The sequence below is a fragment of the Hemiscyllium ocellatum genome, chromosome 1 (assembly GCF_020745735.1).
Source record: "Hemiscyllium ocellatum isolate sHemOce1 chromosome 1, sHemOce1.pat.X.cur, whole genome shotgun sequence".
Taxonomy (NCBI): domain Eukaryota; kingdom Metazoa; phylum Chordata; class Chondrichthyes; order Orectolobiformes; family Hemiscylliidae; genus Hemiscyllium; species Hemiscyllium ocellatum.
Genome location: NC_083401.1, coordinates 63227567 through 63250814, shown reverse-complemented (window position 1 = coordinate 63250814; position 23248 = coordinate 63227567).

Genomic DNA, 23248 nt, shown 5'->3' with positions numbered 1-23248 from the left:
CTTCATCCTCACCTCCATCCAAGGCCCCAAAGGAGCCTTCCACATCCATCAAACTTTCACCTGGACATCCACCAATGTCATTTATTGTATCCGTTGCTCCCGATGCGGTCTCCTTTACATTGGGGAGACTGGAAGCCTTCTCGCAGAACACTTTCGGGAACATCTCTGGGACACCCACACCAATCAACCCCACTGTCCCGTGGCCAAACATTTCAACTCCCCCTCCCACTCTGCTGAGGACATGCAGGTCCTGGGTCTCCTCCATTGCCATGCCCTCACCACCCAACGCCTGGAGGAAGAACACCTCATCTTCCGCCTTGGAACACTTTAACTGCAAAAACTATGGAGGTATGGCATTGAGGGTGCATTAGAGGTTTGGATTAGGAATTGGCTGGCTGGAAGGAGACAGAGGGTAGTAGTTGATGGACTAGGTTCATCTTGGAGTGCAGTTACTAGCGGTGTACCACAGGGATCTGTTTTGGGACCGTTGCTGTTTGTCATCTTTATAAATATCTAGAGGAGGGGCTTGAAAGCTGGGTGAGCAAGTTTGCGGATGACACAAAGGTCGGTGGAGTTGTGGACAGTGAAGAAGGATGTGGCAGGTTACAGCGGGATATAGATAGGTTGCAGAGCTGGGCAGAAAGGTGGCAGATGGAATTCAATGTAGCTAAGTGTGAAGTCTTTCACTTTGGTAGGAATAACAAGAAGATGGATTACTGGGCTAATGGTAGGCTACTTGGTAGTGTGGATGAGCAGAGGGATCTTGGTGTCCATGTACACAGATCTCTGAAAGTTGCCACCCAGGTAAATAGTGCTGTGAGGAAGGCATATGGTGTACTGGGCTTTATTGGTAGAGGAATTGAGTTCCGGAGTCCTGAGGTCATGTTGCAGTTGTATAAGACTCTGGTGCGGCCTCATCTGGAGTATTGTGTGCAGTTTTGGTCGCCATACTATAGGAAGGATGTGGAGGCATTGGAACGAGTGCAGAGGAGGTTTACCAGGATGTTGCCTGGCATGGTGGGAAGATCGTATGAGGAAAGGCTGAGGCACTTGGGCCTGTTCTCATTGGAGAAAAGAAGGTTTAGGGGAGATTTGATAGAGGTGTATAAGATGATTAGGGGTTTAGATAGGGTAGACACTGAGAACCTTTTACCGCTAATGGAGTCAGCTGTTACTAGGGGACACAGCTTTAAATTAAGGGGTGGTAGGTATAGGACAGATGTTAGGGGCAGATTCTTTACGCAGCGGGTTGTGAGTTCATGGAATGCCCTGCCAGTAGCAGTGGTGAACTCTCCCTCTTTATGGTCATTTAAGCAGGCATTGGATAGGCATATGGAAGTTATTGGGCTAGTGTAGGTTAGGTAGGATTTGGTCGGCGCAACATCGAGGGCCGAAGGGCCTGTACTGCGCTGTATTTTTCTATGTTCTATGTTCTATGTAACCCCAGGGCATCAATGTGGTCTTCACCAGTTTCCAAATTCCCCTCTCTCCACCTTACCCGAGTTCCAACTTTCCAGTTCAGCACCAGCCTCATGATCTGTCCTACCTGCCAACCTTCTTTCTCACCTATCCCCTCCAACCGCCTTTCCGACCTATCACCTTCTCCCCACCCCCATCCACCTATTGTACTCTTGGTTACCTTCTCCCCAGCTCCACCCCTGTCCCATTTATCTCTCCACCCCGGAGGGTCCCAGCCTCATTCCTGATGAAGGGGTCCTGCACGAAATGTTGATTTTCCTGCTCCTCGGATGCTGCCTGACCTGCTATGCTTTTCCAGCAACAGCCTAATCTTGAATCTGATCTCCATCATCTGCAGTCCTCACCTTGGCCTATAAGAACAGTTTGCTTCACAATCAAGTTTTAGTCAGCTCAGAGCTGAGGGTGATTGATCAACAATGATAAAGTTGAGACATACAGACTGGTCACTTGTTCTGGCCTGATCACCGGATAGGTCCACATTATTATAACCATTGTAGAGTAAGATATTTGCAATTTCTCTTGTAGTGTATGATGCTTTAATAAAGAACCATTGAATATGTTTTGTTAAATCAAGAAGACTCAAGTTCTTTACTAATCCATCCTAGGTCAGCTTCTGGTCCATCTCTCTATTAAGATCAAGAGAAATCCTTCCAAATATGGAACATTGCTCTTACCTGGGGAACTACCTCTCACCTGAGGCTGATATCGGTGCAGAGATCCAACATCTCATCTAATCTGCAAGCACCATCTTTGGGTGCCTAAGGGTGGGTGTCTTCAAAGATCACAACATTTGTCCCAATAGCAAGGTTCTTGAAGATGCCCCCTTAAGGCCCTGGAGAAGTGCCCATCAATGCTATTTGAGTTGGAATCTCTGCATCAGCTAGGAGGATAGCTATACTAATATCAGTATATGAGGCAATAACACCAACATTGAGGCCGCAACCACTCAAAACTAACTCTGCTCAGCCAGCCATGTGCTTAGGATGCCTGTGTTCTGAATGCCAAAGCAAATCTACACACATCTTAAGGAAGGTACTCATATGAGAAGAGGACAAAAGAAGTATTTCAAAGAGTCCCTGAGGGCCTCCCTCAAGGAACGCAACATAGATTTCAATGCATGGGAGACCCTTGTTAGCAAGAACCTGACTTGGAGGGACCTGTTGGTTGAAAGTACACAATTCTTCAAGAACAGCCATTGACAAGAGGAGGTACAGAAAAGATGACTGAGAAAGGAATTCTGGTGGTCTGGAATTCAAGGACTAATGCCACCTCCCAGAAACACGTACCAAATGTGTGGTTGGAGATGTGGCTCTAGGATCAGGTTTATCATCCCCACAAGGAGGCACAAGACCCAGTGACCAGTGACATGAAATTTCATAGATGAAGAAACATACTTATTAATGAGTTATCATGATTTTTCGGTAAAGATCCATAGATTAGAATAGCAGGTAGAAGATATTCCTTTTTCTTGAGGAATATTTTCATGTCTCTAACCCCTCTTTCAGCTTCACCACTGGATTTCGTGGATCAAGGAGAACATGGATAGGGTAAGAATCTCGAGGGAATTTAGCCCCAGCCTGTTCAGCCTCTCTCTATAGCTCAAACCCTCTAACCCTGGCAACATCCTTATAAAACTTTTCAGAACCCTTTCAAGTTTCACAACGTCCTTCCTATAGGAAGGAGACCAAAATATCATTCGATATTCAAAAAGTAGACATTGAGGAGTGGCCTTATAGAGGTTTATAAAATCAGGAGGGGCAGTGGAATTCATAGATTTCCACATAGTGTGTGAGGTAGTCATTAGAAAATTGTGGAATGTTATTGGAGTTAGGCTGGTCAGGAATCTTATGTGTTGCAAGGATCTCCACAAAAGCTCTAACGACTGTTTCAGTAGATGTTGTATGCTAACATTTGACTTCAATTCACCTTGAAAAATAATCAGTCACAATCAGGAAGGAATTCCCATTAAAAATGAATAAATTCATCCCCAGATCTTCACGCTGAGTCAATGAGTCATATAGGTGTACAGCACAGAAACAGACCCTTTCATCCATGCCGATCCAATATCCTAAATTAATCTCATCCCATTTGCCAGCACATAGCCTATGTCCCTCTAAAACCTTCATTTTCATGTACCTCTTCAGACGCCTTTTAAATGTTATAATTGTACCAGCCTCCAAAACTTTCTCTGGCAGCTCATTCCATACATACACCACCCTTTGCATGAAAGTGTTGCCTCTTAGATCCCTTTTAAATCTTTCCCCTTTCTCCCCCAACCAAGGGAAAGGACCTTGTCTACTTACCCTATCCATGCCCCTCCTGATTTTCTAAACCTCTATAAGGCCACCCCTCAATGTCCAACACTCGAGGGAATTTAGCCCCAGCCTGTTCAGCCTCTCTCTAAAGCTCAAACCCTCTAACCCATGGCAACATCCTTATAAAACTTTTCTGAACCCTTTCAAGTTTCACAACGTCCTTCCTATAGGAAGGAGACCAAAATATCATTCAATATTCAAAAAGTGGCCTAACCAAAGTCCTGTACAGCCGCAACATGACCTCCCAAATCCTATATTCAATGCTCTGACCAAGAAAGGAAAGCATACTGAACACCTTCTTCACTATCCTATCTACCTTACACTCCACTTTCAAGGAGCTATGAACCTGCACTTCAAGGTCTCTGTATTCAGCAACACTCCCTAAGACCTTACCATTAAGTGTACAAGTCCTGCACTGATTTGCCTTTCCAAAATGCAGCACCTCACATTTATCTAAATTAAACCCCATCTGCCACTCCTGGGCCCATTGACCCATCTGATCCAGATCCCGTTGTAATCTGAGGTAACCTTCTTCGTTGTCCACAGTATCTCCAATTTTGTTGTCATCTGCAAACTTACTAACTATACCTCCTATGTTCCTATCCTAAACAATTATAGAAATGATGAAAAGTAATGGACCCAGCACCGATCCTTGTGGCACACCATTGGTCACAGGCCTCCATTCTGAAAAGTAACCCTCCAGCACCACCCTCTGTCTTCCATCTTCAATCCAGTTCTGTATCCAAGTGGGTGGTTCTCCCTGCATTCTATGTATTCTAACCTTGCTAACCAATTTACTATGAGGAACGCCGCCTGAAAATTCAGTCAAGACAAGAAGATCTCTTCTGGTCTGTGCACTTTGCATGTCTGAAAAATAGAAATCATTTTTTTTCTATAGATTTTAAAATTTCCAGCCACCACAAGGCCATACTCAGCATTTCTTGATATACATGTAACCTTGTACATTTTTCCAATGTGTCTGCATGGAGTGTGATGATGCCTGACCTGCTGTGTTTTTCCAGCACCACACTCTTGACTTGTCAGCCCAAGCCTGGATACTGTCCAGACCTTACTGCGTTTGGACACAGAGTGCTTCAGTGTCTGAGGAGTCGTGAATGGTGCTGAACACTGTGCAATCATTGGCAAATAACTCTCTTCTGACCATATGATGGAGCAAAGATGCTTGATGAAGCTGCTAAAGAGGTTGGGCCTAGGACACTATCCAAAGGAACTCCTGCAGAGATGTCTGCAGCCTCTTGTCCTTTGTCAGCAAACTGTTCACGACAGTAAAATCCTCCCTCTGCACAAAGATGATTTTCATCACTGAACTATTGTGATGCTGATATGTCTAACCTTGCGTGCAATATTGGTGAATATCAATACATTCCTCATTTTGCATCTGCACCTGGTGGACTTCTTGGAGATTTTTTGAGCTTGCTGGTGAGAGATAAAAGAATATGACTCAATCTGAATGGTGATATTAACATCCTCTTTTACGGGATGGTCAATGGTGTCTCTGGCCAATACACCTATTGTTGTTTGCAGTACATTTACCAAATCATGAGCAAATTTAATTAATTTCAGTTGGAATCTCTGGATTCTCAATGCTATTTTAGGGAGTTTTTTTTCCATCAAGTGAGGAAGTTAAGGATTTGTTGTCTGGGTTTATTATCACCTTTAAACCAATGGTATAATCTGAGGACCTTTCACAATCCCATCGATGTGCAAGAGCTTCTGTCTCTCTGATGACATACCTTATGCAATAGCAGACATGAGAGTCACAATAAACTAGTTCACAACATCAATCTTGCTGTGCTCAAAAAAGGGCTTCCCCAATCCTGAAGATGAAGGTTTTTTTTTCAGTCCCTGTTTGGTTTAAGAGAAGAGAAAGGAATTCTGCTCATGGCTGGGCAGAGTAAGTAATATCCAGTATTTTAGTGACAGGTGAGCTGAGCTTTTTGAGGACGTTCCAGGCTCCAACTGCAGATGCCATATTTAGAAGATACTTAGACAGTTCTTCAATCTCTGGAACCCAGGAGCACCACTAAACTTCTGCATATCACCCCCACTCACATGTGGACATGTCAAACTCAATGAGCACCTCAATCACTTAAAGCTGCTCTTTATTAACTCTTTCCAAGCAACAGAATTATCAATTAAATGATTTTTAAAAATTCATTTATGGGATTAAGGCGTCGCTGGCTGGCTAACATTTATTGCCCGTCCCTAGTTGTCCTTGTCCTTGAGAAGGTGGTGGTGAGCTGCCTTCCTGAATCACTGCAATCCATCTGCTGTGGGTTGACCCACAATGCCGTTAGGGAGGGAATGCCAGGATGTTGACTCAGCAACAGTGAAGAAACAGCAATATATTTCCAAGTCAGGGTGGTGAGAGGCTTGGAGGGGAACTTGAAGGTGGTGGTGTTCCCACATATCTGGTCCCTTGTCCTTCGAGATGGAAGTGGTCATGGGTTTGGAAGGTGCTGTTTGAGAATCTTTGGTGAATTTCTGCAGCGCATCTTGTAGATAGTACACACTGCTGCTACTGAGTGTCAGTGGTGGAGGGAGTGGATGCTTGTGGATATAGTGCCAATCAAGCAGGTTGCTTTGTCCTGGATGGTGCCAAGCTTCTTGGGTGTTTTGGGGGCTGCACTCATCCAGGCAAGTGGGGAGTATTCCATCACACTCCTGACTTGTGCCTTGTAATGGTGGATAGGCTTTGGGGAGTCAGGAGGTGAGTTACTCACAGCAGTATTCTTCGCCTCTGACCTGCTTTTGTAGCTGTTGTGTGTATGTAGTGAGTCCAGTTGAGTTTCTGATTAATGATAACTACCAGAACGTTGATATTGGGGGATTCAGTGATGGTAATGCCAGTGAATTTCAACGGGCGGTGGTTAGATTGTCTCTTATTGGTGATGGTCATAGCTTGGCATTTGCGTAGCGTGAATATTACTTGCCACTTGTCAACTCAAGAGGAAAGTGAGGACTGCAGATGCTGGATATCAGATACGAGAGTGTGGTGCTGGAAAGGCACAGCTGAACGGGCAGTATCCGAAGAGTGGGAGAATTGATGTTTCAGGCATAAGCCCTTCTCCTGATGAAAGGCTCATGCCTGAAATGCCAATTCTCCTGTCCCTCAGATGATACCTGACCTGCTGTGCTTTTCCAGCACCATACTCTCGACTTGTCAGCCCAAGTCTGGATATTGTCCGGACCTTACTGCATTTGGACACAGAGTTCTTCAGTGTTTGAGGAGTCGTGAATGCTGCTGAACATTGTTCAATCATTTGCAAATAACCCACTTCTGACCTTATGATGCAGGGAAGATGATTGATGAAGCTGCTGAAGATGGTTGGGCCTGGGACACTAACCTGAAGAACTCCTGCAGAGATGTCCCGGAGCTGAGATGACTGACTCCAACAACCACAATCATCTTCTTATGTGTCAGGTATGAATGAATGAAAGAATGAATGAATGAATTATTTATTGCCACGTATTTTACAGTGAAATTCAATAAAATACAGTGAAAAGCTTTCATTCGTCATCATAATCCAGCACCATTTTTATTGTTTAAGAATAAGAGAAAATGAAAAGATATCGCTTGAAGAGAAGTCCATCTATGTACAAATTCAGAGCTGGCTCTGAACCATCACTAATCTGTCAGGCTCAACTAATACACAAATTGCTGAACCTCAGGTGCCATCTTTAGCTGCTGGGCCAACTCTCTTTCACCACTGCCTGTGTTGGGCACACCTACATTGGAGACTATCGTCACAATCAATGTTGCTGTGGTGCTCTCCTGCTGCCAGCCCCAGCCCCAGCTCACAATGTTTATGTCATTGCATTCTGATCTAAGGTGGCAGTCATTGCTAATTGGTTTAAAGGTCATATGATCAATTTCTAATTGGCTTTTAAGGATAATAGACACTGAATGATGTCACCTCCCACTATCTCCTGAGTGGTTCCCTAAACTGTTAATTACTTGAGGGATCATCCTCTTCATTTTGGCGTGTTATTTTCACTTTCACATCTTTTTGCTAAAATAGGAGGATAGTTTAATGATATCTTACTTACTCATATGCTGTCAGACCACTATAATTGATACTTTTGAGCTCATCATCTCAATTTCTTATTTAATTAGAGTAGATTCCCATTAAATCAAAATCACTTATCATTGACCATTTCCTGGGACCATACGTGACAATTTTTTTGTCTCTGTAGTTGTGGATGTCTGGAATGAGTTTCTTGTCTTTTTTAAAGACAAAGATATAGTGGATCTCTATAAGATGATTTATAATTTCAAAACTATATAAAACTAATTCAGAAAATCACAAATTACTAGTAAAAACAAATTGTTATAAAAATATGTATAAAGAGTGAAGTGAGATATTCTTATGTATTCAGTCAATGCATATGTAGCTGAAAATGTGTTGCTGGAAAAGCGCAGCGGGTCAGGCAGCATCCAAAGAGCAGGAGAATCGATGTTTTGGGCATGAGCCCTTCTTTATTCCTGAAGAAGAGCTCATGCCCGAAACGTTGATTCTCCTGCTCTTTGGATGCTGCCTGACCTGCTGCACTTTTCCAGCAACACATTTTCAGCTCTGATCTCCAGCCTCTGCAGTCCTCACTTTCTCCCCAATGCATATGTAGCCCTGAATACTTAAATTTTAAAGATTAAACTATTGCAAATTTAAATACAAATTGGTGCAAGTTAATTCTAGTACTAAAATTATATTTAGTAAAATCTACTGGCTTCTTTTCTAAAAATCTAGATCAGTTAGAGTTAAACGGAATAATATATTAGATAATCAATGAATGCATTTTAATTGTGTATTAATACCTGAGCTAAGTTAATCATGAATTGTTAATTTTTTTTATCAGCTCCCTGGTGGATATGATATCTCCCCCCATGGAGGTAGTGAGGGGGATGGCAAGAAATAATAAGGGGAGTTAGCCCTGCAAAGAACAACACCTTTTCTCACCACCTTAACAAGAAATTCTCATTGAGAAGATCTATTAACAAATGTTTTCTGATCATTCTCTGCTGTTAGCCCTCCCTGGATAATGATCTTCTGTCACTCTTGTAGTTGCTCATGTTGATTACAACTGTTCATGCTGGTTCAAGCTAATGCCGAACAGGTCAACCTTGAGAATGCATTCACCTTCAATTAATTCACATTTTGTCTGTCTGCCACAGTGGACATGGTTTGAATCACATTAGTTGTGACTATATGGGGATCTGTGCATAATAGGTAATTTTGCTTTCCTTTCAACTATTCCCTTTCAAAAGCTGCTATTAAATCTGTTTCCACCAACGTATTGGGCAGATACATTTCAAATCAAAACAGCTTGTGACATGTGGTTTTATTTTCCCTTACATCTGCCAATTACCTTAAAATTCTGACCTTTGGCTACCAATCCACCCATCAGTGGAAATATTTTATTCTATTTGCTCTTCTCTGTAATGCTGGGAATGTGAGTTTTGAGGAGGAAAAAAAAGGGCTTTAAGGGGATTTAGGGAAGCTGATTGGGTAAGAAAGAGCATATCAAATAGAATATAATGAGAATACGTGTGAGAGGTTATCTACTTTTACTTTTTACATGTATTAATGGATATGGGCATTGCTGGATAGGCTAGTATTTATTGTCTTTCCATAATTACCTTGGAGAAAGTGGTGGTGAGTTGCCTTAGAACATAGAACAGTACAACAGGTCCTTCAGCTCACCATGTCTGTGCCAATTATAATGTCTTTCTAAACTAATCCCATCTGTCTGAATGTGGTCTGTATCCCTCTATTCCCTGCATGTTTATCTGTTGAAATGTCTCTTAAATGTTGCTATCATATCTGCCTCTACTATCTCTCCTGGTAGTGCGCTCCAAACACCTAACACGCTCTACCTAAAAGCGTGCCTCACACATTTTCTTTAAACTTTCCCCGTTCTTATTTTAAACACATTCCACCTCATATTTGACATTTCCACTCTGAGAAAAAGACTAATTATCCACCCTAACCATGCTTCTCATGATTTTATACACTTCTGTAAAGTCACTCCTCAGCTTCTGATGCTCTAGTGAAAATAATCTAAGTTTGTCCAACCTCTCCTTCAGTTCAATGCACTCCAATCCAGACAGCATCCTAGTAAACCTCTTTTGTATCCTCTACAAAATCTTCACATTGTTCCTCTGGTTCTAGTGACCAGAATTGCACACTTCAAGTATGGCCTAACTAAAGTTTTATACAGCTTCAACATGACTTGCTAACTTCTATACTCAGTGTCCTGGCTGATGCAGGTAAACATGCTGTACACCTTCTTCACCACCTTATCCACTTGTGTAGCCACTTTCAGGAAGCTATGGACTTGTACTCCAAGATCCCTCTGTTTATCAATGCTCTTAAGGGTGCTGCCATTTATTGTACACTCTCCTCTTGAATTTGACCTCCCAAAATGCAGCACTTCATACTTGTCCAGATCAAAGTCCAACTTCCATTCCTCTGCCCAACTTTCCAGTTGATCTAAATTTTGCTGAATCATTTGAAAACCTTCCTCACGAACCACAACTCCACCAATTTCATCATCTGCAAGCTTACTGATTAGAGTACTTATGTTTTCATCCAAATAATTTATACACATATTAGAAAGAACATAGGTCCCAGCACTGATCCTTCTGGGACACCACTGGTCACAGACCTCTAATCAGACCTCCACACCTACCCTCTGTGTTCTATAACCAAGCCAATTCCGTAACCAACTTACTGTGGATCTCATGTGAGTTAATCTTCTTGACCAGCCTCCCACGAGGGACCTTGTCAAATGCTTTTGCAAAGTCCATATAGAGAACACTCATTACTCTACCCTCACCTATCATCTTTGAGACTTTCTCAAAAAATGCAAACCATATTTGTAAGACAAGACCTCCTCCACAGACAGCCATGCTGACTAAACCTTAAAAAGTTCATTCTTTTCCAAATGCGAGTGAATTCTGTCCCTAAGAATATTCTCTAATAATTTTCTTATCATTGATATAAGGATCACTGTTTTATAATTTCCTGAATTATCTGTATTGCACTTCTTAAACAAAGGAACATGATTAGTTATTCTCCAGTGTTCTCACACCTTACATGAGGTTAAAGAGGATACAAAGATCTCCATCAAGACCCCAGCAATCTCCTCTCTTGCCTCCCTCAGAATCTTGGAATTGATTCCATAAGGCCCTGGGGACTTATCTACCTTAATGCTTTTCAAGATATCAACATACCCTTTTCTAAATCTTGCTATTGTCCATGTTCTTGTCCTTGATGAATACAGATGTGAAGTACTCATTAAGGACCTCACTCATTTCCTACAGCTCCATGTATAACTTCCCTCCTTTGCCCTTGAATGGACTTATCCTTTCCCTAGCTATCCTCTTGATTCTAATATACATGTCAAATTTACTTAATCCTTCTTGCCAATGACATTTCATAGCCCCTTTTAGCACTTCTAGTTCGTTGTTTCAGTTGTTTCCTGACAACTTGACAAGTGTCACAATACTCATTTGTTTAACATCTTTCCATGATCTGCTGACATTGAAGGTGGTTCAGACAAAGTTTATTACTTTGATATCTGGAATGAGGGAGTTGTCCTATAAAGAATGTTTGGATGGGTTGGGCTTTCTTGCACTCGAGTTGAGAGAGTGAGGATTATTTAATTGAACTGATCCTGATTGATCTTTTCAAGATAGATCATTGAACCTTAGAATCATAAAGTACAGAAGAAGTCCTTCATCCCATTGTGTCTGTAACACTAAATTATATTACTACCAACACTCGTCCCATTTTCCTGCATTGCCACAAATGTTATGATACTTTAAATGCTCATCTAAGTACTTTTTAAGGTTGTGCAGTTCCCCACCTCAACTACCCTCCTAGGCAGTGCGTTCCAGACCCTCACCATCTCTGGATGAAAAAGATTTTCTTCAAATTTCCTCTAAACCTCCTGTCTTTCACTTTAAATATAGGCCCTCTTTTTGATTGTTCACTACATGGAACAGATGCTTTCCCTCCATCCATATAATTATATACACCTCAATCAGTTTGCCCTGAACCCTGACTGTTCCATAGAAAGCAACCTGAGTTTACCCAGTCTGTCTTCATGGCTGAAATGCTCCATACCAGGCAACATCTCCTCTGCTTCCAGAGGCACTACATCCACAGTCAATGTACCTTATGAAGGACAAATTAGAGAAATAAGCATCAAATCAAGTGGAGAAGCCAATATACATCATGATATGACCTTTGTTGACACTTTGAAACAAGCACAATATGTCCAGATTTGTGTATAACCTGAATATGAAGGACAAAATGAATCAGGTTCCCTTCTCGGTTTCTGTAATGCTGTTACCAGTGGAGCTGTAGAAACCAATTCCATGCCCAATGAGTCCAAAGTAATCAGCCTTTCCCATGCTTGCTACATTTATGCCATACCTCAAAGAGAAAGGTTGTAGCATCAGTCCACACGGTTTTCCATTGATCGTTTCTGATCATTTCAGATAAGTTTTTGGCTTAAGGGCCCACCATCCCTTATACACAACTCGCTGACAATAATTAACCACCTATTTCACTCTTTTGTCTCATGGAACAATTACTAGTCCACTGACAATTTTCAGATCCTGGCCATTTCTCAGCTGAATGATATATAGCCAAATTGAAAATTGAGGGAATATCATGACCACTTCATTGACATCTGAAGTTTGGCTGAGGTAAGGATTTGTGAAATACCTTGACAGAGGTCTGCTTAAATGTTAAACTGGCAATTTTATATTTTAGGTGTAAAATATTAAGACATGCGTCACAGACACTGCTGATTGTAATAGGCATGAGGTGGACTTACCTTTTATTTGTTCATACATGCGGATGTCATTGGCCAGGCCAGCATTTATTGACCATCCCTAATTGCCAGGAAGGCCATTAAAAGTCAAGCACTTTGCTGTGGGTCTGGAGTCATGTGTAGGCCAGACCAAGCAAGGATAGCCATTTTCTTCACCAAAAGGCATTAGTGAACCAGATGGATTTTTCTGACAATTGACAGTGGATTCAGAGTCATCCTTAGACTCTTAATTCCAGATTGTCATTGAATTCAAATTACACCATCTGCATGGGATTTTGAACCTAGGTCCCCAGAACATTGCTTGAACCTTTGGATTAATGGTCCAGTGGTAATATTACTAGGCTATTGCTTCCCCCATAAGGTGGCTTCTTCGTTGCAGTCCTTAAGATTTGGAGACAAGCATCATGCTCTTCGGGGGGGGAGGGGGGTGGAATTCCAGGATTTTGCCCAGCCACAGTAAAGATACAGCAATATCCTTCCAAGTCAGGATGGTGTCTGGCTTGGACGGGAAATTGCAGGATTGCAGGTCATGGTGTTCCCGTGTAGCCACTTCCACTGTCATTCTAGGTGGTAGAGATCATAGATTTGGAAGGTGTTGTTGCAGTGCATCTTGTAAATGGTCCACACTGCTGCCACTATGCATGGGTGGTGAAATGAGTGAATGTTGAAAGTGATGGATGGTACACCAGTCAAGTGGGTTGCTTTGTTCTGGATGGTGTCAAGCTTCTTCAGTGTTGATGGATATTCACTCAACCAGACAAGTGTGGAGTATTCTATCACTCTATTGACTTGTGACGTGTTGACAGGATTGGGAGACACAAAGTGAATTACTCACTACAGTATTCTGAGCCTCTAATGTATTCTTATAGCCACAGTATTTATAGTGCTATCACAACTCAATAATGGTCAATACTGACTCCAGGATGTTGAAGGCAGTGACATAACACCATTGAGTGTCAAAGAGTGATGTTTAGATTCTCTTTTGTTAGAGATTGTCAATGCCTGCAAATTGTATGAGCTGAATCATACTTGCCACTTACTAACCCAGGTCTTGCTGCAAACAGACTTGCTGCAAACAGACAAGAGTTGCTTCAGTAACTGAGATGTCATGAATGGTGCTGAACATTGTGCAGTTATGAGTCTCAAACAGCAATTTTCCTTTGTGCTAGGTGTTAATTCAAAACTTTTGCTTATGTTTGGATCAAAGTTTTAATGAGGCCAGGAGCTGAGTGACGCTGACAGTCCACAAACTGTGTGGAAATAATCAGGTCTTACCTTTGCAAGAACTGCTTGATAGCAATGCCAAAGACCCTTCCATCACTTTGCTCATGATCAAGAGAAGACTATGATAGAGGTAATTCCTGGGTCAGATTTATCCTTCATTAGCAAGGATTAAAGAGGACTGCTAATCCTACTCTATTGCTTATGAAATGTCACACAGAAAGAAAACTCAAGAAATGTTTTAATTTTTATTCTTGTTGTTGCTTCCCCACTACCTCCCTACATTCACTCAGTCCACTTGCAGCACAGATATCTGGCTGCATTTAAACGAGGCTTAAATGATTTAGACCTCCTGATGTGTGGATTAACTGATCCATAATTTATTTTAAAATAGCACCATGCAAATCTATTTGATTAGTTTCTAGCAAAGAATGTCATGCACTATATTCGTTTTTGATTTGGAAAAGAACACACCAGATGACATCGGAAGATACACATTGAAACAGCATTGTTTTGATTCTCCTCATAATTTTATACAAATCTAAAGATGATCGCAACAACGGTCTCTGATGGAATTGGCTGATGGACATTTTGGCAGAACATATTGTCACCCTGAGAGGTAGGTGCTCTTAAACTGGCTGTCTCACATGTCTATCAATGGCCCAGCTACCAATCAATCCAACAGGAGGTTTCATTGGATCAAACTTTCCAGGGGATTGTAACAAAGCAGGAGTTTTAGTTGACATCTAATCATGAGAACATCAATCCATTTAGATAGACACGTATAGGAATCTGGTTACCACTGTAAATTTAGATATTAAGGCAATCAGTTTGTTTAGTACCCATGTCTCAACAGATGAGAACTACAGCTTTCAAACTCAGTGAAACACACACACACACAGAACATTTCTTCCAAGCAATTTTGATCAGAAATCCTTCCAGTTTGAACTATTTGGCATGACAGCTGTTTTTTGTCCTGCTACCGGCCAATTTAACAACTAGGTGACAAAAAAAATTTATATTAAATACCTAAGTGGAATCTCCTGGCACTCCAAAGAATAGTTTTGGATCTGCAGACGTTTGGCTGACTTTTCTGCTGTCTAAACATTTTTAGATGTTGAGGCCATTTGTGAGTTCTGTCACACACACACACACACACACACACACACACACACACACACACACACACACACACACACACACACACACACACACACACACACACACACACACGTATGAGGCCATGTTCAAATGGCAACCCAGTTAGGGATGAGGGGAACTGTACAGGTAAGAGGGCCAATCAGAGGCAAATAGAGGCACCACTGTCATCTTCACGTTCTGTCTCATTGCATAACATGGTATAATAGCATTAAAAATTACACAACACCAGGTTATAATCCAACAGGTATTTTGAAAGAACTAGCTTTCGAAGTGCCACTCCTTCGGGTTGTGGAGTTTTAGCTCATGCTCACAGAATTTATAGCCAAAGGAGTCCAGTGTCATGGAGATGCGATACAGTAAACAAACTTAGATTAAAACATTCATCTGTTAAAATGGCATATGCTATTATATGGGATATAATAGCTTGTGACCTGAGGGTATAAAGATTTTATACGCCACCTTATCTCTGATCACTTGAAGCATTTCAAGCTACAAGCATCATGTTTTTCTGATGCATCTGAACACACTAATACTAGCCCAGACACCTATGAGTCTGTAAGTGTCTTGATTGTATATAATATCCAGCCATTATAAACACATGATCGATCTTTCAATACCACCCTAGTTTCTTTATCCTGCAGAGATTAGGATTTGTTTAACATTCTCAATCTTACTTGAATAAGGAGTGATCTCATGGGTGTCGTACATAAATTTTAAAATTTTTTGGGTTGATATTGACCAGCCATTTCACACTGTTGAATGCCCATCCTTGTCATCACTCTGTTGCAGTCAGGGGGAGAAGTTTGAGGTTATATTCTGCCTTTGTCTTCCTATGACCTCGGTATCATCAGCGACACAAATACCACTGGGTATGTTCAGTGCCAAGAACTGTACACAATAATCCATCTGAGGTTTAACAGGTATTCTATGTAAGTTCAGCATTCCTACTCATATGAAAACAAGATACTGCAGATGCTGGAAATCTGAGAATGCTGGAGAAACTCAGCAGGTCTGGCAACATCTGTGGAGAGAGAAAACAGAGTTCTCTCAAGTCCAGCATGGCTCTAGCAATGACATAGTATACTGTGAATAAATCTGTGATGACTCTTCTAAACCAGCTCACATTTTTCAATGGGACTATTAATTCTATGCTGAATAATTGTTTCTATAAAGTTCTATACCTTTGAAGTTAAATTGCCTGGTACCTCTGTCAGATGTTGCCGTAATTGTCTATGAATCAGCATCATTCAGCAATGGCTGAACCTAGAGGCTCATTGTCTGTAATCAGCTCAACATTGGCCTGTTCACCAGCAGAATTGTGAGAGATAGACCTCAGCTGTAACTCACTGTGTTAGTGCCAGATTCGTGTTACTGATATGCTCACCATAGTGTGACCCCAAACCTACTCTAGATAGATTACGCACTGAAGTGCAGGCTTCTGCAGTGGGTGGAGATGAGGTGAAATGCCTTGATGATGCAGCTCCTGAGGGCTCCACATCGGTTCAGAAGGTGTGGTTGAGGTCTGTGAGAGACAGTCCTGTGTCTGGCACTTTTTCGCCTGGACTTGCAGTGGGACCTGGAGGCTGCATACCAAAAGTAAGGATTTGTTCGTGTCAAATGCCTCCACCCTGACCAAGATTTTTTAAAAACTATTTATGCTCCAAATGCATCTCGGCATTGCAGATTGAAGGCTCTGTCATGAAATGGGTGTATCTGTGAAATCTCTCTTTGAACAAAGGAATGGCTTCCTCGGTCTCTTGCCAGTTCTGCCTCTGCCTCCTTGCAGTGAGTCAGGAGCCTTACATCAGGCATTACTTCTATTTGGCAGATTCAACCATTAACATGTAAACATGGAATAAGGAACAATGATAGGCCACTTGACTCCTTCAAGCCTATTCTGCCATTAATAAAATCATGGCTGATTTGATATTAATCTAAATGTTCCACTTCCAGCCAGTCAAGTCCCCTCAGGATCTTATATATTTCACTTAAGTCTCCTCTGACTTTTAGAAACTCCAGAGGATACAGGCCTAGGCTGCTTAGCCTTTCCTTATGAGGAAATCTGCTCAATCCAAGTATTGGTTTGGTGAATCTTCTCTGAGCTGCCTCTGACATATTAACATCCTTCCGTAAGTACAGTGAGCAGTACTGTATGTAGTACTCCAGATGCCGTCTCATTAATCTCTTTATAACTGAAGCATAAGTTCCCTACCCTTGCATTCAATATCCCCCCATAATTCAACAATATTCTGTTAGCTTCCCTGAATATTTGTTGAACCTACATATTAACCTTTTGTGATTCATGCACTAGAACATTTAGATCTCTGTGCATCTCAGAGCTCTGCAAACTTTAACTTATTAGATCATAAGCTTCAATTTTATTCGTTCTGCCAAAATAGACAATTTACCATATTGCACTTCATTTGTCATATCTTTGCCCACTCACTCACCATATATAGTCTGTAGGCTCCTCTGGTCCTCTTCACAACTCACTTTCCCATCTGCCTTTGTGTCACTAGCAAATTTAGCTACTTTCCATTGGTAGGAACCTTCCTGAATATTGTGAGATTTGTTAAATTAAAACTAACACAAACAACAGGGAGCAAGAGTAAGCCATTCACCTTCTCAAACCTGTTCCACCATTCAATGAGATCATGGCTAATCTGTGACGTAACTCCACATACCTGCTTATAGTCCATATCCGTTAATACCTTGGCTTAACATAAATTAATTTAGTGAGTTTTGAGAAGATTTGTACTTCAGGTTGAGGTTCTGGATGTAGGTTTGCTCGCTGAGCTGGAAGGTTTGGTTTCAGACATTTCTGATGGTATGTGTTTAGGTTTCCTTGGGTTGGTGATATCATTTCTCACAGCAACATCATTTCCTGTTCTTTTTCTCAGGGTTTGGTAAATGGGATCCAGGTCAATGTGTTTGTTGATAGAGTTCCAGTTGGAATGCCATGCTTATAGGAATTCTCACACGTGTCTCTTCTTGGCTCTGACATGTGCAAGAATTCCTGGAAGCATGGCATTCCAACTGGAACTCTATCAACAAATACATTGACTTGGATCTCATTTTCTCATTGAGAAAAAGAACAGGAAATGACATCACCACAGGAAGCGAAGTCACCATGGGAAATGATATCACCAGACCAAGGAAACCTAAACACACAAATGAAAAGCTGACCATACCATCAATGCTTCATCCGGAGGCTCACTGATGAATTTACGTAGTATAGTGATGAAACGTTTGAAACCAACCTTCTAACTCAGCGAGCAAACCTACTTCCATAGCCAAGTTGTAAAGAGCACGTTTAATTAGAAAGGGGAAAGATTTAAAAGGTTCCTGAGGGGCAACTTTTTCACACAGAAAGTGGTGCGTGTATGGAATGAACTGCCAATGGGCGGCACAGTGGTACAGTGGATAGTACTGCTGCCTCACAGCACCAGAGACCCGGGTTCAATTCCCGCCTCTGTGTGGAGTTTGCACGTTCGCTCCTTGTCCGCGTGGGTTTACACCAGGTGCTCCAGTTTCCTCCCACAGTCCAAAAATGTGCAGGTTAGGTGAATTGGCCATGCTAACTTGCCCATAGTGTTAGGTGAAGGGGTAAATGTGGGGGAATGGGTCTGGGTGGGTTGCTCTTCAAAGTGCCCAACAATCTAATCTAAAAAAAGGAAGTGGTAGATGCAGGTTCAGTTTCAACATTTAAAAGGTATTTGGACAGGTACATTAATAGGAAAGGTTTAGAGGTATATGGGTCAAATGCAAACAAATGGGACTAGTTTAGTTTGGAAAACCTGGTCTGCATGGACAAATTGGACCAATGCGTCTTTTTCCTTGCTGTATGACTCTATTTTTTGAATCTCCTGAATGGTCTGGTCCTAATTGTCAGATTATGCTCCTTAGTTCTAGAATCCCCAGTCTGTGGGAATAGTTCTTGAGGACTTCGATCAGATTGTCCCTTAACCTTCTAAGTGTTAGAGAAAACTGTCCTAATTTGAATAATTGCTCTTTATACCCTCACCTCTGAAGTCCAGGTACCAATATTGTGAACCTACATTGTACTCCCTCTGAGGCCAATATATCCTTCCTAAGGTGTGATACCAGATCTGCTTACAGCATACCAAGTGGAGTCTAACCAAGATTTTGTGTCACTGCATCCTTATACTCTAGTCCTCTAGATAGAGGACCAGCATCCCATCAGTCTTCTTGATTATGTTCCGCATCTATTTGGTGCATTTTAAAAATCTTTGCAACTGAACCCTAATTCTCTTTGGATATCCACTGTATTTAATTTCATACCATCTGGAAAGTAACAACCTATCCTTTATTGGTTGAAAATGGATAACCTCATACTTGCCTACACTGAACTCCATCACAACTATCACACTAGATATTTCTTTTTAAATCCTAGGACGAAATCCATCAGGATCAGGAACTTGTCAATTTGTAGTTCCAATCACTTGCTCAGTCATACTTCCCTGGTGATTGTAATTTTCTGGAGTTTCTCATTTCCCTTCAATTCCTGATTTTCAACTATTCCCAGAAATCTACCTCCATCCTCTCTCATGATGACCAGAACAAAATAGCTATTCTATTTTTCTGCCATCTCGTTATCCTCCATCTCTCTGGCAATTCTTCTCCTGCAGGCAGGGGTGCTCAAAATTATTGGTGCTTCTGACTTGAGTAGGTCAAAGACAATAAGGCATTGTCCGATGTAGGTTCTGACCAAAGCCACACTATGTGGCTGTTCCTTGTCATATGTAACCCTTTGGTGCAAAGGTGTATATACCCCAATGAAATGATAAATCAGTCACCTGATGCTCCCTGAGCTTCTGAGTGATATAGTGCCTTTTACGTTTTAACTGTGAACCCTGGCAGATGTGTGAGAGCTTACATTAAACTCCATCAAAGCTGTCTCACAACGGTGCAGATCATCCTACATTGGTAGCTCCAGCTAACTGAAACATATTCAGTGTATGAGACATCTGATGGTGATATGTGGCACACTGTTTTTAGTGATAGTCCTCTGCAGTGGCAGACTGACAATTTTAACTCTCCCTCATTGGGCCAAGAAGCATCGAGTAGACTTAGCTTGTTGAATCGTTCGTCCTTTTGTGGCACATCCTCTTGACCAGCCCATGGCCTCAATCCAGACTGTTCTTGTCAGTAGGAGGGACTTCCTGCCACCTTCCCATTCTCTCCTGGAGCATCTAGAGGGCTGTCAATGCTGTATGGTATCAGACATCTCTGGGGATTGCTGAGAGTGACAAAAAGAGGTTGAGTGTTAGGAGCAAAGCTCCTTCATCAGGACTATCACCTGATGAAGAAGCGTCGCTTCGAAAGCTAGTGTGCTTCCAATTAAGCCTGTTGGACTATAACCTGGTGTTGTGTGATTTTTAACTTGGTGTTCTACCGACATGTATAATAGCATGAGCTGAGAAGAATGTGACCATAGAAAGCATTACAATCTGCCTTGGTCAGAAACATCTTCTACTTTTAGGCCAAATATTACATTTAGTTAGAAAAAAACTTGACTCTGCTCCTTGTTTCCCTGTGACTTCATGGAGTAGCACTGCTATTTTATGACAGTGGGAGCTGGTAGGTATGGGTTGTGGACCTATCTGCTTTTCTCCCATCTGAGTTCCTGTTTGTACGATCATTAGTAGAAGTTTGATTTTTAGATGGTAGCTGTATTTCCACTAACTAAACCAGGTATAGGTTGAGTATATTTCAAATGGCCAGCAAAGTAGCTTAATGTGGCTATATGGCATGGATATCTTTCAATAATAGTCTGAGTACCCACTGGAAGAGAATTAAGATAACTCTGAATAATGTTCCAGTGGCATCTGATACTGTCACAAACTGCAACCAATTTCCTCGGGTGAATGTCTAGGACCAGGTGTCAGAATTCAACGCCAACCATCATTACAGTGACTGCAGGCAAAGACTGCATTCTGAATATATGACTGTATGTGGGCATGTACATATCATTCCGAAAGGATGTGACACAACTATTAATTCTTTAAAAGATCATATGAAGATAATTAAACAAAGGACAATAGCTAAGGGAAAAACATTGAGTCCAGAAGCAACAATGCTTCACCTGCAAGAAGGAGTAGGCTGGGATGAACTCATAGACTGGAAAATGTTTGGGGGGAAGTCATATGGCCCAGTTTGAGAGTGGGCTAAGACTATTACATTTCTTTTAGAGGGAATTTAAGACCTGCTTAAAACAGGATAATCCCTTCTCTCTCTCTCTTTCTTTACAACTCCTCTTATATACATTTCCATACCACTTTCTCATGTTTCAGATGTCCCAGATAACTCACAATCATGCAGCCTTGTGGAGTGGGCTAGTAATAGTACACTTGAAGTGCAGCGTGATAACATTTTAATACAAATCAATGTTACAGCAGAGTTGCATACAGCATTACTCCACAAACACAGGAAGATAGAAAGTGGAGTTAGTTATTTAGCCCTTTGAGTTCATTCTACCGTTCACTAAGATCATGACATATCGCTATGTACCTCCATATACCCATCTTTGATCCATATTCCTAAATACATTTAATTAATAAAATCTACCAATTGTGGACATTTCCTCCACATTTTTTTCCAAAAAAATTATATTATATTGTACATTCACTTGATGGGGCATAGATGGTTTTACATCTCATCCAAAAGGTAGGATCTCCAATAGTTTAACACTCCTGCAGTATTGCATTAAAGGAGTCAACAAAAGTACAAGTTCAAAGCTTGAGAGCAGGACTTAAACCCACAGCTTTCAGACTGAAGAGGTGCCAGTGCTATCACTCAGGAAAAGCTGACTCTTGTTAAGAAAAATTTATTACATACAAATAACAGCAGATCCTACTTAAGATAGGGTGTGGTACTTACCAGCAGAGATTCAATTTATTGAGACAGCTGTGGAACTGCTTGGCTCTCCATATCTTCATTTTTCCTCACACAGTCCAAACACTCTTTAAACTCGAGAATGCTAGGTTTTATTCCTATAGTTCTCACCTATATTTGCCTGTACAATGGGAAATGATAAAAATCTGAAAGTAACTGGATATCATGTAATTTATTTCGTTAGCCGTCATTGTCTATGTGATGATTGATGCTTAATAATTGCCATAGCATCATGAAGCAGGAATCTTGTTAAGGAATTTAGGTGATATGGAAGTTATGTATTTCACACCACTTGTTGAATCCTGTCTTTAACACTCTCATGTGTATTTTCCTCCTAGTCCTTGATGAAAGATCCAACCTTCATTATTTATTTTGTTGACCTTGAATATTAACATTATTGTTCGCCACAGATGCTGCCTGACCTGCTATGCTTTGACAGCATTTACTATTTTAGTTTTATCGTGTTGGGCATTAAAAAAAGAATTATGCCTAAAACATTGAAGTAATTATTTTAAATACATAATTGCACAACCAAGAAAGGGACACAGTAGTATGGTGGTAATGTCACTGACTCCAGATTAATATTCTGGTTATATGAGTTCACAACCTATTGTGGTAAATAATGAAATTTGAATTCAAATTTTAAAAATCCGAAAATAAAAGTGAGTCTAATGACAACTAAGTAACTATTGCCACTCATGACCCTCAGAGAAGGAAATCAGTTGTTTTTACTCAGTCTGGCCTACAGAAGTGAGATTGACTCTGAAAAACCTTCTGAAAGAGGTTAACAAGCTGTTCAATTGTATCATATTGCTACGAAGCTGAAGAAAAGGAGTGGAACTGGATGGGCCATTTAGCTTTGAACTCAGCATCAGAAATCACATTACAAAACCAAGCTATTTGACACTGCCAAATCCTCCCTACTAACTTCCGAGGACTTACAATATAGTCATACTGAAGGAATCACCCCTTAATGACAATATCCCAAATAACTCCATCCCCATGCCTGCATATGTCTTGTTTCACAGTGCTCAACAGTCGAAAGGGAGTTGACCTGGGAGTCCTCAACTTTGAAGCCATGACACCATTTCAAAGGATAAGGTCTAAAGGAAACCTCCTGCCGATTCCCATGTACTATCCCTCCCCCAGCTGATGAAACATCACATCTCCATGTTGAACAGTACTTAGAGGAAGCACCAAGGAGGAAAGGATATGCAATGCCCTCTGGCTGGGGGATGCCAACGCCTATCACCAGAAGTGGTTCAGGAGCATTGTAACTGGACAAGCTGGCC